Raw genomic sequence first — 17,821 nt, forward strand, 5'->3', positions numbered from 1 at the left:
AGGAACTAGTGAAGGACACAACTAGACCTCCATGTTGTAAAACAGTTGATTAAAGCTTTGTTTAACGCTTAGACCAAGTGCCTAGTAGTTTTATTACGTCAAGTTATTCAGTGTACTTATAGGGTTAGATGAAGAGGGGTGGGAGGAGAATTTAAATTTAGTTAATTAAATAAATCTGGAATAAAAAGCTAGTGTCAGTAATGGTGACCAAATTGTCGTAAAAACCCATCTGGTTCACGAATGTCCTTTAGGGAAGGAAATCTGCCGTCCTTACCCAGTCTGGCCTGTATGTGACTCCAGACCCACAGCAATGTGGTTGACTCTTAACTGCCCTGTGAAATGGCCCAGCAAGCGCCTCAGTTGTCAAGAAGGCAGCACCTCACTGCCACCTTCTCAAGGACAATTCGGGATGGGCGATAAATGCCGGCCTTGCCAGCGATGCCCACATCCCATGAATGAATTTTTAAAAATATGTAACATAAGATCAAGTCGCTATTGTCGTCCTGTAGCATAGTCCTCAAGCTTAAACATTTGTGGTTTGTCCTTAAAACATAGAGACAAGTGAAACTTCAGCAGCAATGCTTGCAAGTGTTTGGCTAAAGGAGCCAATACACATCCTTGACTAAACCAACGAGTTATCATCAGCTTGAATAAAAGATAACATCAGCGAGCCTGACCCAGCCTGCCGATTCATTGAGTAGCACAGGTCTCAAAGTCTATGGATGAGTGGGTCATCCTACATGCAGAATTCTGTAAAAGTATCCTCCGGACTCAAAGGAAAACTGTAAACAATGCATGCAGGGCAGAACTAGGCCAATATCCATTAATAATCACTATCCAAAAAAGAGCCACCAAATTTTGGAAACACCTAGAAATGAGCAACCCTCAATGCTATCATTACGAAGCCCTGAAATGCCAAGAGAGGACCATAAAGAAGAATACCCTCAGTCAACTAGTCAGGGACTCAGTGAAGTAACTACTAACACTACTAACAATAACCAGCCCCAGGACAGTGACAGCGTAACACAAAGAATTCGACCCAACACAATCGTCGCTAAGCAAAAGGAAAAATATCTGTCATATTGGGCAGAAACAACAAAAACCCAAAGCAAACTCAATTGCTACTTGGCCCTAAACAGACAATACAACATGGCTGATTACCTGACCATGGTAAAGGATAGCAAACTGAGAAAAACCTTGACAATGTACAGACTTAGTGAACATAGCCTGGCGATCGAAAAAGGTAGACACAGGCAGACCCGGCTACCAAGAGAGGACAGGATATGCTCTCACTGCAGTCAGGGAGTGGTGGAGACAGAGATGCACTTCCTCACAGCTTGTAGTAAATATCAGGGCATAAGGGAGAATTTCTACCCAAAATTCACAAAAATATGCCCGGAATTCAGAAATTTGAATGACGACCAAAAACTCCCATACCTACTAGGGGAAGAGAGAATTTGTGTAACCTTAGCGGCACACTATGTTACAGCTTGCCATAAACAGAGGGACAACCACTAAATATAAGAAAAGAGTATATACAAATTATATGAATGTATATTTATACACTCAGGGATATATCTGTTTATACACTGTATGGATAGATCTGTATTTTTGTGTACAACCATGAATGTTTTTCGATGCTTTGGCAACATAAGATGTACCTTGTCATGCCAATAAAGCGATTTGAATTGAATTGAATTGAGTGGGTGCAGAGCCGTGAGGGAAGGAGGATTCCGGGACTTGGCGGCTTAAGATTCTTACTGTTGAACTGTTTTCTTTGGAAAAAAAGATTGGAAGGGGTGTGAATGGAAAGGCATATAGTTATGACAGATGCGATCAGGTTGTTTAACTTGGATTGTGAGCGCAGAACATGAGGACATTAGCATGAAATTAACAAGCCTCAAGGTGAGACTAGAGATTAGAAAAATGTTGCTTTTCCAACAAAAACAGCTATTGCAGTTGATGATTAACTCTTTCAAATCAAAACTGGATAAAATATAGTTATGAAACAGTTATAGGGCAATTCTGCCAGAATTAATCAAATATTCCATGGAACACAATGGCCTGGGACTCTATGCTGTATTGGCACAGGCTGGGTACTACGCTCTCTGCTACGCTAACTACCAATGGAGAAGAGAGAGCCAAGTAGAAGGCAGAAAATGACAACACATCAAAGTTGTCTAACATGCACATACTGATTTTCCTATGCTACAGTTAGGAACCCCAACCCCCAGTTTGGTGTTCTCATACATGCACCTCAACATCTTTCCGATAAAGTCATGAGAAAGAAGGAATGTTCTGACAAAAGTTAATCGGCCTGAAACGTTGGGCAGGATTTTCATTGGGCCGTGGAGGCGGGATTGGAGGCGTGGGGGGGGTTTAAAATCCTGAAATCGGGGGGGCACGAACCCATCCCGCCCCCAACCCGCCTCCATGCCAGTTTCAAAGGAGGCGGGTACCCGCCCCGCACTGGGACCCGCCTCCCCGAGGCGGGAAGGGGATTAGTGCCAATTAACTGCCTGTTAACAGGTAGTTAACAGGCAGTTTTTAGCCCAATCCCTATTTTCATTGGTGAAATGTGGGATTCCCGATGGCTCCAAACCACGCCAAGTTAGCGAGGCGGGCCGTCGGGATGAAGGGCTTGGAGGGGTTGAGATGTCCGGTGTTCAGGTGAGTGATGGGTGCATGAGTGCAGAGGTAAGTGTGTTTGGTGTGTTTAAAGTGTTTGAAGAAGTTTTACTTGCATATACTTACCTTTACAGCCTTCCTTCCTTCAGGCCTCAGGAGTCCCTCATCTCACCGGCACAGAAAGCAGAATGGCCGCGAGCTGTCAAAAGTTCCAGCATTCAGCTTTCTGTTCCGGGGAGATCTCTAAATCATCCTGAGAGGAAGGAATTAACCTGGAATACAGATTGTCAGTGTTTGACAGCTTCAAACAGCTGTCAAACGCTGATATTTCATCTGTCAAAAGGTCTTGACAGATGAAATATCAATCTGTGACGTCACCTGTTGCCGGGTGGCCCTTAATTGGCCTGCTGAGCTCGCTGGGCGGCTCAACAAGGTCAATCCAGTCAAAATCGCGTGGGTTGGCCACAACTCGATGGAGGCGGGACTACAACCCCAAAAGTTGTAGTCCCGCCTCCTACCCGCCTCCTCAATGAAAATCCAGCCTGTTAACTCTGTTTATCTCTCATCTAGTCATCTTTTGTTTCTTTACTTGTCCCATTACATCTCCTTTTGCCTTGCACCATCACCCCTTTTGTCTTTTAATCTCTCCTGCCTTCCATCCTATCACAGACCTTCCCTTTCTTCTTTCCTCCTGACCTCCCTTTCCCTGCCCCACACTTGCTTAAAAACCTGTTACTTCTCTAACTTTTTCCAGTTCTGACGAAGGGTCATCGACCCGAAACGTTAACTCTGTTTCTCTCTCCACGGATGCTGCCTAACCTGCTGAGTATGTCCAGCATTTTCTGTTTTTATTATTTTAATATACAATGGCCCCCGGAATCCAGACAGATTCGTTTGCGTGTCTTGCGACCTCAGAGCTGATCGCAATTGCAGCTCTTGAAGTGTGTGTTCCGATGGTCAATGGGTTGGTTACTGTACAACACCAGGAGCGGTTTGGTCTTCTCCCTTGAACTTTGACCTCTCAGCAGGACAGTGGGAGAATCCCCCCCCGCCCCCGTCTTCAGCCTCGGCTCGCGGGATACCGGGCCGCACGTGCGCAGTACCCAGCTGGGCCAGGCTTTCGTTCGCTACGTGCGGAGGTCAGGGGATCCGTTGGTGGCTCAAGGGGGGGGAGATCAAGGATCAAAAGGGGAGAGAGAGAGACTGGGGGGTAGAGAGGGAGACTGGGGGGTAGAGAGAGAGAGACTGGGGGGGAGAGAGACTAGGGGAGGGAGACAGAGAGACTGGAGGAGGAAGAGAGAGAGAGAGACTGGGGCGAGAGAGAGAGAGACTGGGGGTGAGAGAGAGAGACTGGGGGTGAGAGGGACTGGGGGGGAAGAGACAGAGACGGGGAGGAAGAGAGACTGGGGGAGGGAGACAGAAAGACTGGGGGAGGGCGACAGAGAGAGAGAGACTGGGGAGAGAGAGACTGTGGGGAGAGAGAGACGGGAGAGAGAGACTGGGGGAGGGAGAAAGAGACTGGGGGAGAGAGAGAGAGACTGTGGAGAGAGAGATTGGGGAGAAAGAGAGAGAGATGGGGGAGAGAGAGAGACTGGGGTAGGGGGCGAGAGAGACGGGGTGGGGGGGAGAGAGAGAGACTGAGGTGGGGGGGAAGAGAGACCGGGGTGGGGGGGGAAAGAGAGAGACCGGGGTTGGGGGGGGGGGGAGAGAGGGAGAGAGAGAGACCGGGGTGGGGGGGGGGGAAGAGGGAGAGAGAGAGAGAGAGACTGGGGTAGGGGGGAAGAGAGAGAGACCGGGGGGGGGGGGAGAGAGAGAGAGAGAGAGACGGGGCGGGGGGGGGTGGGGGGGAGCGAGAGAGAGATGAGGAGAGAGAGAGAGAGAGAGAGACGGACGGGGGGCGAGAGAGAGACGGACGGGGAGAGAGAGAGAGAGAGAGGCGGGGAGAGAGAGAGACGGGGGAGAGAGAGAGAGAGAGAGAGACGTGGGCGAGAGAGAGAGAGAGATGGGGAGGGGGGAAGAGAGAGAGAGACACCGGGGGGAAGGGTGGAAAGAGAGACCGGGGGGGGGGGAGGGGGAGGGGGGGCGAGAGAGGGAGAGAGAGACCAAGTGGGGAGGGAGAGAGAGAGACTGGGGGGAGGGAGAGAGAGAGAGACTGTGGGAGGGAGGGAGAGAGAGAGGGGGAGAGAGAGAGAGAGACTGTGGGAGGGAGAGAGAGAGAGGGAGAGAGAGAGAGAGACTGTGGGAGGGAGAGAGAGGGAGAGAGAGAGAGACTGTGGGAGGGAGGGAGAGAGAGAGAGGGAGAGAGAGAGAGAGACTGTGGGAGGGAGAGAGAGAGAGGGAGAGAGAGAGAGAGACTGTGGGAGGGAGAGAGAGGGAGAGAGAGAGACTGTGGGAGGGAGAGAGAGGGAAAGAGAGAGGCAGAGACGGGGAGAGGGAGAGAGATGGGGGAGAGAGAGAGACATGGGGGAGAGAGAGAGAGAGAGACGTGGGGGAGAGAGAGAGAGAGAGACGTGGGGGAGAGAGAGAGAGAGAGACGTGGGGGAGAGAGAGAGAGAGAGAGAGAGAGATGGGGGGAGGAGAGAGAGAGAGAGAGAGATGGGGGGGGGGAAGAGAGAAAGAGACCGGGGGGGGAGGGGGGGCGAGAGAGAGAGAGAGAGACCAAGCGGGGAGGGAGAGAGAGACTGGGGGGAGGGAGAGAGAGAGACAGACTGTGGGAGGGAGCGAGAGAGAGGGAGACTGGGGAGGGAGAGAGATAGAGATGGGGAGGGAGAGAGAGACGGGGAGGGAGAGAGAGAGAGATGGGGGAGGGAGAGAGAGACTGGGGAGGGAGGGACAGAGAGGGAGGGACAGAGAGTGGGACGGAGAGGTGGATGGAGGGAGATGGTGAGAGAGGGAGATGGAGAGAGAGGGACAGAGAAAGGGATGAGGGTCCATGTTATGTTCATTAATAACTAGTCATTTTTATTAAGAACAGCTAGCTTTTGCTAGACACTTTATTGAGCACATGTGGACTAGGTACAGTATCTGTAGAGGCCTCCATCTTGACTGCTGCCTTGTGGGTAGCCTAGTGCATCGTGGGTAGCCCACTCTTATATACATACAGCACCACCTAGTGTACCATTCCAGAATGACAGGTTACTGATCATTACAGGTCCAGACGCGTGTAGACCGTTTCCGGACACTGAGCGGCGGCCACACTTTGGAACAACACAGGTGGAGGTGCAGCACATGTACAATGGCCACTGGAAGGAGGCTAAAGCAAACAAGATTTAGGTCCCTGGTGAAACAAAAATGAGAATTTTAAAAAAAATACAGGAAATTGTTTAAAGTCGGAAAAAAATACAGGAAAGTGATGTTGAATGTCCCACGGTAAGTTCCAGTTAAATTTTGCCAGGTGTTGTCCCCTTTTTGAAAGAGTTATTTAAATCAGGGTTATTTAAATCATGTTATGAGAGAGGGGAAAAAGTTTGTGCCCATGTTTGTACCTCGGAGTCTGTGAGAGATGGAGGGAACGGCAGCAGAAAAAGAGGAAGCAACTTCTCCAAAACTGATCCCAACTCATCGCCAAGGCTGGGGATCGATAACCTTGCCGCCTTCTTAGGAAGTTTAATCACTTTATTCACTTTCTTATTTGAGCACTGTTTGGAATTAGAATTTATTTGATTATTTTTTGTTGTCTGTTTAACAACAGCGTTGAAAAGGGAAAGAGAAACTTGGAGCAACTTCTGTCAAAGCTGCAACGAGACTTGAAAGAATTTCAAGATTTTTAATGAACTTTTCATAAAAAAATGTGTTAAAAACACTTTTTTCCCCCCCTAAGTTTTGATTATGATTTTGAAGAAACAGAAACAAAAATCAATTTTCCCCTCATCTAAACAAGTTTCAATCAGGTCTTGAAGTCCAAACGCTTTTACAGAGGTTCTGAAATGTTTAAAACATTTTAAACTTGAAATTTCTCAATATTTGATTTTGAATGATCGACTGAAGTGAGTAGCTTTACACAAACATGCAACCATGTTGCTGAGGAGGGGGAGGATTTGTAGGAGTTACATATTACCATTTATTGACTTTAAAAAAAATATCATTAAGACATTTAGTAAGAGAACCAAAAAAGGGGGAAAAACCCAAACCATTTTATTTTGCCTGTTGTTCTATAGTCCTAACAAGTCCCAGGAATAATGTAAATATAGATTTCCTCTTAAACATTTAGTGGAGTGTTAATAGAAATATGAGTTATGTAATGATGTATAAAAATTGCAGGAAGCTACTTTAGAAGAAACTACTATTTGTTTATTGAGAAAGACACAGAAAATACTTTGATTAAACTGATAATGTACAATTATGATTTGGTATAAATGTTTGAAATAGGAGATTAAAAATTGAGAGTACAATGACGTTTGTTTCCCGCTATTTAATTGGGAAGTACCTAAAATAATTCAACACTTCTGTGATAAGAACAGGGATTAATATTGTGGAGAATGTTTGAGAGAAAAACATTAGAAGCAAAATTCGTAAATTAACATCTTTACGTCAACATATTAGTAAACATTTCCAAGTCAGTCTGATTGGTTCTCCTGTCCAGGAAGAAAGATGAATGTTTATTTCTGTTAAATCATAGCTATTCCTGCTTTTTTTAAATTCGGTGACACAAATTGTGTACGTGTTTTTCTGCACTTGTGAATAAGTGCTGCATTTCTGACACGTTACATGGGGGGTGTGCTGGTTCAAGAAGACCACGTTTATTAATGGAAGTGATTGAAGTTGGAAATATGGATAGCCGTTTTTGTTCAATTCTTTTTAATACTGTGAACTAAAGAACTACAGCACTTTATATTTGTTGGGTGTCTGGTTGCATCGTGATTAATATTCTAATTACTTATGTGGACGTCCAGCACGTCAGCGCCATAGGAGAGCCGCTGCTCCTGCTGCTTGTGCAGCCACTGCTATAGTGACCTGAGGGATGGGATAATACATAGAAAACTTAAAAATTAATACTAATTGCACGAATAGGTATGCCTCCTTCAGCTCACCTTAGGCTTTTGGATTGTTTGTTGATGCAGAACCGTGTAACTGAGTGACGTTTCTGCAGTGTTAATGTATTATTATGCAGTTCTTTTATATTGCAGTCATTTTTGACGAGTAATTTTTTATAAAATAGAGTTTGTACATGACGCAGTAAAAGCTTTTAATTCATTCTACCGTAAACAAACTTGCAGAATGGGCATGTAAATGACAAATTCATTTCAATATAGATAAGTGTGAGGTGGTGCATTTGGGTAGGAGGAATACGGAGGCGACCTACCCCTTGGAAAATAAGTCTAAATGGGGTAGAGGTGCAATGGAATCGAGGGTTATTGATTTACAAATCATCAAAAGTAGCAACGCAGGTTAAAAAAAGCCATAACAGTGCAAATAAAGCACTGGGGCTCATTTCGAGAGGAATAGAATTCAAAAGCAGAGAATTTATGTTAAACTTGTATAGAACCTTAAATAACAACAGAAACTGCTGGAAACACTCAGCAGGTCAGGCAGCATTGAGGAGAGAGAAACAGAGTCACCGCTTCGGTGCGAACCCTTCGTCAGAACTGGAAAAGGTTAAGGAGGAGAGATTTTTAAGCTGGGGCAGGGAGGAGGGGCGGAAAGAACAAAGGGAAGGGCTGTGATAGGATGGAAGGCAGGAGAGATTGACTGACAAAAGGGATGATGGTGCGAGGCAAAAGGAGAGGTAATGGGACAAGTTAAGAAACAAAAAATGGCTCGAGATGATGTGTGGATGATGATGGCAGCAACATTCACAGCTACCATGCGAGGAAACGAGAATTAAAAAAATATAAAGAAATACAGGGACCAATTTATAGTCTAAAATTGCTGAACTCGATGTTGAGTCCAGACGGCTGTAAAGTGCCTAATAGAAAGATGAGGTGCTGTTCCTCGAGCTTACGTTGAGCTTCATTGGAACAGTGTAAGAGGCTGAGGACAGTGAGGTCTGAGTGGGAGTGAAGCAGAGAATTAAAGTGACAGGCGACCGGAAGCTCGGGGTCACCCTTACGGACTGAATGGAGGTGTTCCGCAAAGCGGTCACCCAATCTGCGTTTGGTCTCCCCAATGTAGAGGAGACCGCATCGTGAGCAGCGAATACAGTATACTAGATTGCAAGAAGTACAAGTAAATCACTGTTTCACCTGGAAGGGGTGTTTGGGGCCCTGGACAGTGGGAAGGGGGGAGGTAAAAGGGCAGGTGTTGCATCTCCTGCGCTTGCACGGGAAGGTGCCGGGCGAGGGGGAAGGGGTGTTGAGGGTGATAGAGGAGTGGACCAGGGTGTCGCGTTCCCTTCGGAATGCTGAAAGCGGGGCAGGGGGGGAAGATGTGTTTGGTGGTGGGATCACATCAGAGGTGACGGAAATGGTGGAGGATGATCCATTGAATGTGGAGGCTGGTGGGGTGAAAGGTGAGGACAAGGGGAACCCTATCGTGGTTCTGGGAGGGAGGGGAAGGGGTGAGAGCAGAAGTGCGGGAAATAGAACGGACACGGTCGAGGGCCGTGTCAACCACAGTTGAGGGAAAAGGAAGACATACATGAAGCACTAGTATGGAAGGTAGCATCGTCAGAACAGATGCAGCAGAGACAGAGAAACTGGGAGAATGGAAGAGAGTCCTTACAGGAAGCGGGGTGGGAGGAAGTGTAGTCCAGTATAGAACCTTGTCTGATTGTCTCATGATTTGAGACAGTGGGGTGGCAATATGGCATTACTGTATATATGCTTTTAAGTGGTTGCTGCTGCTGTTGTTCTAAAATTTGCCCACGGATGAAAAGGTCGCACTCAAAGGAATTCGTGGCCCGCTCAGTACAAAAAAAAATTAGAGGGAACATTGCTGCTGAGTATTTCCAGCATTTTCTGTTTTTATATCAGATTTCCAGCATCTGCAGTATTTTGCTTTTGTAGAAAGAAGAACAAACTTCCATTTATATTGCACCTTAAGACACGTCCTCAAGACACCCACGATGCTGCACACCGGAGTGCATTAGGCAAACATGGCAGCCAATGTGCGCACAGCAAAGTCTCAGAAACACCGAATGAATGACCATGTAATCTGTTTGGGTGACGCTATTTGGAGAAAGAATTTTGGCCAGAAGACAACAGCAGGACAACTCCCCTGGCTCTTCTTCGGATAGTGCTGCGAGATCTTTCACATCCACCCGAGCTGACAAGACAGGGTCTCGGTTTAATATCTCATCCATAAGACAGCACTTCCAACAATACTTCACTGAAGTGCCAGCCTTATGTGCTCAAGACTGCAGCAGGGCTTGAACCTGCAACCCTCTGAGTCAAAGGGGGAGAGTGCTGCCAGCCGAGCCAAGCCGGCGACCGGCGGCAGTTTAAAAGCGGCGGCTGATTCAGCGAGGCGAGGCCCGACCAGAGCATTGGACCGCTGAGGGAGCAGTGACCGGCGGCAGTTTAAAAGTGGCGACTGATTCAGCGAGGCGAGGCCCGACCAGTGCATCGGACCTGTGAGGGAGCAGTGACCGGCGGCAGTTTAAAAGTGGCGGCTGATTCAGCGAGGCGAGGCCCGACCAGAGCATCGGACCCGTGAGGGAGCAGTGACCAGCGGCAGTTTAAAAGCGGCGGCTGATTCAGCGAGGCGAGGCCCGACCAGAGCATCGGACCCGTGAAGGAGCAGTGACCAGCGGCAGTTTAAAAGCGGCGGCTGATTGAGCGAGGTGAGGCGTACCAATTCAAAAGCAGGGGAGAGTGGTCAAAAGTAATCCAAGTGTGACGTCACCAGGTAGCAGGTAAGTGATTGGTTGGTGAGTATTTCTTTCTCCTTTTCAGTAAAAGCTTAAATTCTGCGGTTTATATTTTCTTGGGTCTCTGTGGTGTAGTGGGGACAGTTGGTAAATAAGCGCCCTAGAGTATATCTTTAATTAATTTAAATTAATTCAATACCACCAGTTAAAGGGGTAAGTCATGCCAGGAGAGCCCAGCCCCGTGTTATGCTCCTCTTGCTCGATGTGGGAATTCAGGGACGCTGCCAGTGTCCCTGACAACCACGTGTGCCAGAAATGCATCCAGCTGCAGCTACTAACGGGCCGTATTGAGGCGCTGGAGCTGCGGATGGATGGGTTGTGGAGCATTCATGATGCTGAGAGGGTCGTGGATTACACGTTTGATGAGTTGGCCATGCCGCAGGGTAGGGCTGCATGGGCAGAGGGGAAATGGGTGACCACCAGGCGGAGCAATAGAAGCAGGCAGGTAGTGCAGGGGACCCCTGTGGCCATCCCCCTTTCAAACAGGTATACCAATTTGGATACTGATGAGGGGGATGACTCACCAGGGGAAGGCAGCAGCAGCCAACTTCCTGGCACCAGGGGTGCTTCTGCTGCTCAGGAAGGGAGGAAAAAGAGTGGGAGAGCAATAGTGGTAGGGGATTCTATCGTAAGGGGAACAGATAGGTGTTTCTGTGGCCGTAGACGTGACTCCAGGATGGTTTGTTGCCTCCCTGGTGCCAGGGTCAAGGATGTCACTGAACGGCTGCAGGACATTCTGAAGGGGGAGGGTGAACAGGCAGAGGTCGTGGTTCACATTGGGACCAACGACATAGGTAGGAAGAGGGATGAGGTCCTGCAGCAAGAATTTAAGGAGCTAGGGAGCAGATTAAAAAGTAGGACCTCAAAGGTTGTAATCTCTGGATTACTCCCGGTGCCACGTGCTAGTTGCATATGGGAATAGGAGGATAGAGCAGATGAATGCGTGACTAAAGAGTTGGTGCAGGAGGGAGGGCTTTAGTTTCCTGGGTCACTGGGCCTGCTTCTGGGGAAGGTGGGACTTGTACAAGTCGGATGGGTTGCACCTGAACCAGAGCGGGACAAATATCCTTGCGGGGAGGTTTGCTAGCACTGTTCGGGGGGGTTAAACTAAAATGGCAGGGGGTTGGGAACCTGAGCAGGGAGACAGAGGAAAGGAAAACAGGGATAAAAGCAAAAGATAGGAAGGAGAAAAACAAAAGTGGCAGTCAGAGAAATCAACGGTTTAAATCAAACGTGGCCACAGTAAATAATAATTCTAATAGGTCTAAGAGCATTAAAAAAACAAGCCTGAAGGCTTTGTGTCTTAATGCGAGGAGCATTTGTAATAAGGTGGATGAATTGGCTGCGCAAATAGAGGTAAACGAATATGATTTGGTTGGGATTACGGAAACGTGGCTCAAGGATGGCCAGGACTGGGAACTCAACATCCAGGGGTATTCGATATTCAGGAAAGATAGGCAAAAAGGAAAGGGAGGTGGGGTAGCATTACTGGTTAAAGAAGGGATTAATACAATTGTAATGAAGGATATTAGCTCTGATGATGTGGAATCTGTATGGGTAGAATTGGGAAATACTAAAGGGGAAAAAAACATTAGTGGGAGTAGTATATAGACCTCCAAACAGTAAGGCGGAGGTTGGGGATGGCATTAAAAGGGAAATTAAAGAAGCGTGCAATAAGGGCACAGCAGTCATCATGGGTGACTTTAATCTACACATAGATTGGGCCAACCAAATTAGTAACAATACTGTGGAGGAGGAATTCCTGGAGTGTTTACGGGATGGTTTCCTGGACCAATATGTCGAGGAACCAACCAGAGATCAGGCCATCTTAGATTGGGTACTATGTAACGAGAAAGGATTAATTAGCAATCTTGTTGTATGAGGCCCCTTGGGTCGGAGCGATCATAATATGATCGAATTCTTCATTAAGATGGAGAATGAAGTAGTTGACTCAGAGACAAGGGTCCTCAATTTAAATAAAGGAAACTACGATGGTCTGAGGAGTGAGTTGGGTAGGATTGATTTGGGAATGGCACTCAAAGGGTTGACGGTGGATAGGCAATGGCAAACATTCAAAGACCGAATGGATGAGCTACAGAAATTGTTCATCCCAGTTTGGCATAAAAATAAAACAAAAAAGGTTACTCAACCGTGGCTAACAAGGGAAATTAGGGATAGCATAAGATCCAAGGAGAGGACATATAAATTGGCTAGAAAAAGCAATAATCCTGAGGATTGGGAGCAGTTTAGGAGTCAACAAAGGAGGACAAAGGGATTAATTAAGAAAGGGAAAATAGAATATGAGAGTAAGCTTGCAGGGAACATAAAAGCTGACTGTAAAAGCTTTTATAGATATGTGAAGAGAAAAAGATTGGTGAAGTCAAGCGTAGGTCCCTTACAGTCAGAATCAGGGGAATTTATAATGGGAAACAAGGAAATGGCAGACCAACTAAATACATACTTTGGTTCTGTCTTCACAAAGGAGGACACAAATAACCTCCCAGAGATGCCGGGGAACATAGGGTCTGATGAAAGGGAGGAACTGAAAGAAATCAGTATTTGTAGGGAAATGGTGTTAAGAAAATTGATGGGACTGAAGGCCGATAAATCCCCAGGGCCTGATGGTCTACATCCCAGGGTACTTAAGGAAGTGGCCCTAGAGATAGTAGATGCATTGCTGGTCATCTTCCAGAACTCGATAGACTCTGGAACGGTACCCATGGATTGGAGGGTAGCTAATGTTACTACTCCACTATTCAGAAAAGGTGGTAGAGAAAAAGCGGGGAATTATAGACTGGTAAGCCTGACATCGGTAGTGGGGAAAATGCTGGAGTCTATTATAAAAGATGTAATAGCAGAGCACTTGGAAAGCAGTGACAGGATCGGACAAAGTCAACATGGATTTACAAAAGGTAAATCATGCTTGACTAATCTACTGGAATTTTTTGAGGATGTAACTTGTAAAATAGAGGAAGTTAAGGAAGCTAAAGGGATTGAAGGTGGACAAATCCCCAGGGCCTGATAACATGCATCCTAGGGTACTGAAGGAGGTGGCCCTAGAGATAGCGGATGCACTAAGGATGATTTTTCAGAATTCATTAGACTCGGGAACAGTGCCGATGGATTGGAGGGTAGCTAACGTTACCCCACTATTCAAAAAGGGGGGTAGGGAAAAAGCAGGTAATTACAGACCTGTAAGCCTTACATCAGTTGTGGGCAAAATGCTGGAGTCCATCATTAAGGATGAAATAGCGGAGCACTTAGCAAATGGGGACAGGATAGGACAGAGTCAACATGGATTTACAAAGGGTAAATCGTGCTTGACTAATCTATTGGAATTTTTTGAGGGAGTAACTGGTAGAATAGATGGGGGAGAGCCAGTAGATGTGGTGTACCTGGACTTCCAAAAGGCCTTCGATAAGGTCCCACATAAAAGATTAGCATGGAAAATTGAGGCTCATGGGATAAAGGGGAAAGTTTTGGCGTGGATAGGGAACTGGCTGTCAGATAGAAAACAGAGAGTTGGAATAAACGGCTCATTTTCTGAATGGCAGGCAGTAACAAGTGGGGTACCACAGGGATCTGTCCTGGGCCCCCAGCTGTTCACAATTTACATTAATGACCTGGATCAGGGAGTCGGATGCAGCATTTCCAAATTTGCAGACGACACTAAACTAGGAGGGGGGGTGGGCTCAGAGGAAGAGACCAGGAAGCTCCAGAGCGATTTGGACAGACTGGGCGATTGGGCGGATAAATGGCAGATGCACTATAATGTGGACAAGTGCGAAGTTATCCACCTTGGGTGCAGGAACGGGAGGGCAAATTATTATTTAAATGGCAATAGATTGGGAGAGGGGGAAGTACAGAGAGACCTGGGTGTTCTTGTACACCAGTCACTGAAGGCGAGCATGCAGGTGCAACAGGCGGTCAAGAAGGCAAACGGTATGCTGGCCTTCATAGCAAAAGGGTTAGAATACAGGAACAGGGATACCTTGCTGCAGCTGTACAGGGCACTGGTGAGACCACACCTCGAGTACTGTGTACAGTTTTGGTCGCCTCATCTGAGGAAGGATGTTCTTGCCATGGAGGGGGTGCAGCGGCGATTCACCAGGCTGATACCAGGAATGGCGGGAATGACCTATGAGGAGAGACTATGTAGTTTAGGGATGTACACACTGGAGTTTAGAAGATTGAGAGGGGACCTCATAGAAGTGTATAAAATTCTGACAGGTCTAGACAGACTGGATGCAGAAGGAATGTTTCCCTTGGCGGGTGAGAACAGAACTAGAGGACATAATTTAAGGATAAGGGCTAAACCATTTAGGACAGAGATGAGGGGGAATTTCTTCACTCAGAGAGTGGTGAACCTGTGGAACTCATTGCCACAGAGGGCAGTGTATGCCAGCTCATTAAATATATTTAAGAGGGAATTAGATATATTTCTACGGGCAAAAGGGGTTAAGGGTTACGGAGAGAAGGCGGGGACGGGATACTGAATTAAAGGATCAGCCATGATCTCATTAAATGGCGGAGCAGGCACGAAGGGCCGAATGGCCTACTCCTGCTCCTATCTTCTATGTATCTATATAAGGGAGAACCAGTGGATGTGGTGTATTTGGACTTTCAGAAGGCTTTCGATAAGGTCCCACATAAGAGATTAGCGTGCAAAATTAAGGCACATGGGATTGGGGGCAAGGTATTGACTTGGATAGAGAACTGGTTGGCGGACAGAAAGCAGAGAGTTGGAATAAACGGGTCGTTTTCCGAGTGGCAGGCAGTGACTAGTGGGGTACCGCAAGGATCGGTCCTAGGACCCCAGCTGTTCACAATATATATTAATGATCTGGACGAGGGAATTGGATGTAATATCTCCAAATTTGCAGACGACACAAAGCTGGGTGGGAGGGTAAGCTGTGAGGAGGATGTCGTGAAACTCCAGTATGATTTGGACAGGTTGGGTGATTGGGCAGAAACATGGCAAATGCACTATAATGTGGATAAATGTGAGGTTATCCACTTTGGTGGCAAAAACAGGAAGGCAGATTATTATTTGAATGGCAATAGATTGGGAGAAGGGGAAGTGCAGAGAGACCTGGGTGTTATTGTGCACCAGTCGCTGAAGGTAAGCATGCAGGTGCAGCAGGCGGTTAAGAAGGCAAATGGTATGTTGGCCTTCGTAGCGAGAGGGTTCGAGTATAGCAACAAGGATGTCTTGCTACAGTTGTACAGGGCCTTGGTGAGACCGCACCTTGATATTGTGTGCAGTTTTGGTCACCTTACCTGAGGAAGGACGTTCTTGCCATGGAGGGAGTGCAGCGAAGATTCAGCAGGCTGATACCTGGGATGGCAGGAATGACATATGAGGAGAGATTGTGTCGATTGGGCTTATACTCACTGGAGTTTAGAAGATTGAGAGGGGATCTCATCGAAACCTATAAAATTCTGTCAGGTCTAGACAGACTAGATGCAGGAAGGATGTTTCTGATGGCCGGGGAGTCCAGAACCAGGGGTCATAGTCTAAGGATAAGGGGTAAGCCATTTAGGACTGAAATGAGGAGGAATTTCTTCACCCAGAGAGTGGTGAACCTGTGGAATTCTCTGCCACAGAGGGCGGTGGAGGCCAGTTCATTAAATATATTCAAGAAAGAGTTGGATATATTTCTTGAGGCTAAAGGGATCAAGGCATATGGGGAGAAGGCAGGGACAGGGTACTGAATTTGGATGATCAGCCATGATCTCATTGAATGGCGGAGCAGGCTCGAAGGGCCGAATGGCCTACTCCTGCTCCTATCTTCTATGTTTCTATGTTTCTATGACACTTGTGTCCTGTGGAATTTGCTGGGGGTGGAAGAAAATGAAGATTGTAGCTAGGGACAACTGATGGAATAAACTCACACACAAGGTTGAACGACTATGCAACAGGCAGTAAGAGTTGTGCACTGTAAAATACCATATATAAACTTAACCAATACAATTTGTTTTGTTTTTTGTTAGGGAATCCTTAACAATCAAAACTACGTTGTTGAACTGTGCTTCTTGATTGCTGCTCCAGATACTATTCCATTAGCCTCACGGCAAAAATTGTTTCTTTCTAAAGGAACTGTGCCCACCCTGAAGACATAACAAACAGTTTCCTAAACCACAGTAAACATATTTAGAAAGCGATTAGTAGCTTATAAAATGAAGTCATTTTAAGATTAAAAGACAGGTGAAGGGATGAGTTCACAACCTCGGGATGAGGGATTCACTGCTGTAATTATGCTTTTCCGGCATGTCTTGATATAATAATTGTGGGCAGGCTCGACAGTGTTAAAGAAATCTGCAACCATGTTATAAGATTATAGGTTTTGCATATCATGCTAAATATGATTAGTGACAGGATTTTTTAAATGATAGGAAATACAGATGCATCAGAATTTAGCGTTGTTATTGATATTTTAAAATCAGCACAAAAATTAAAAGAGTAATGCTCCTTACAAAAAAAAATCTAAAGGCAATAGACAGGTAATCTCCATCAATCAATCTCCAGGCCAAATGTAGTCCACAACAAGTCTTTGCTGTGACTTGCCTCAATGTTTCCTTGCAGCTGTCTCTGCCTTTGGAGAGAAGTAAAGCAAATCCCTTTGAAGATCTTTAACGCAAACAGTTATATAAAAAAAGATGTGCATTTATACAGCGCCTTTCACGACTTCAGGACGTCCCAAAGTGCTTTACGGGCAATGAAGTACTTTTGAAGTGCAGTCACTGTTGGAAACGCGGAACCAATTTGCACACAGCAAGCTCCCACAAACAGCAATGTGATAATGACCAGATAATCTGTTTTTAGTGATGTTGATTGAGGGATAAATATCGGCCCAGGACACCAGGGAGATCTCCCCTGACTCCTCTTCGAAATAATGCCGCGGGATCTTTTACGCGTCCACCTGAGCGCGCAGCCGGAGCCTTGGTTCAACGTCTCATCAACAATGAATGAAAACCACCAAGGCTGGGTCAATCAATTATGCCAATAAATTATTTTATTGATTACCAGAACACTACAGGATACACAATAGAGATGAAAGAAAATGATATAGCTCAAATTATAGTCTAGCTCAAATTATAGTCAGGCGAAGGATTTCATAAGAGTCAGGCAGCACAACAGGAGGCCATTTGGCCCAGCATGTCTGTGCTGACACATTTAATTTGTTTAATAAAATGTTCAAAACTCGATTAACAGAACCTGTATCTCATTTGTTAACCAGCTCTTCCCCTGGTGTATTGTTCCATTTACATTACAGATGTAGGTTTCATTCGGGGGAAGGGTTCGAAGTGGTGTACCCCAAGGGTTGGGGGGATTGCTGTAGCTGGCACAGACATAAAGGGCCGAATGGCCTCTTCTCGTTCCGT

This window comes from Somniosus microcephalus, chromosome 8, assembly GCF_052327205.1.
Source record: "Somniosus microcephalus isolate GS21.2 chromosome 8, FLI_Smic_1.0, whole genome shotgun sequence".
NCBI classification, from domain to species: Eukaryota; Metazoa; Chordata; class Chondrichthyes; order Squaliformes; family Somniosidae; genus Somniosus; species Somniosus microcephalus.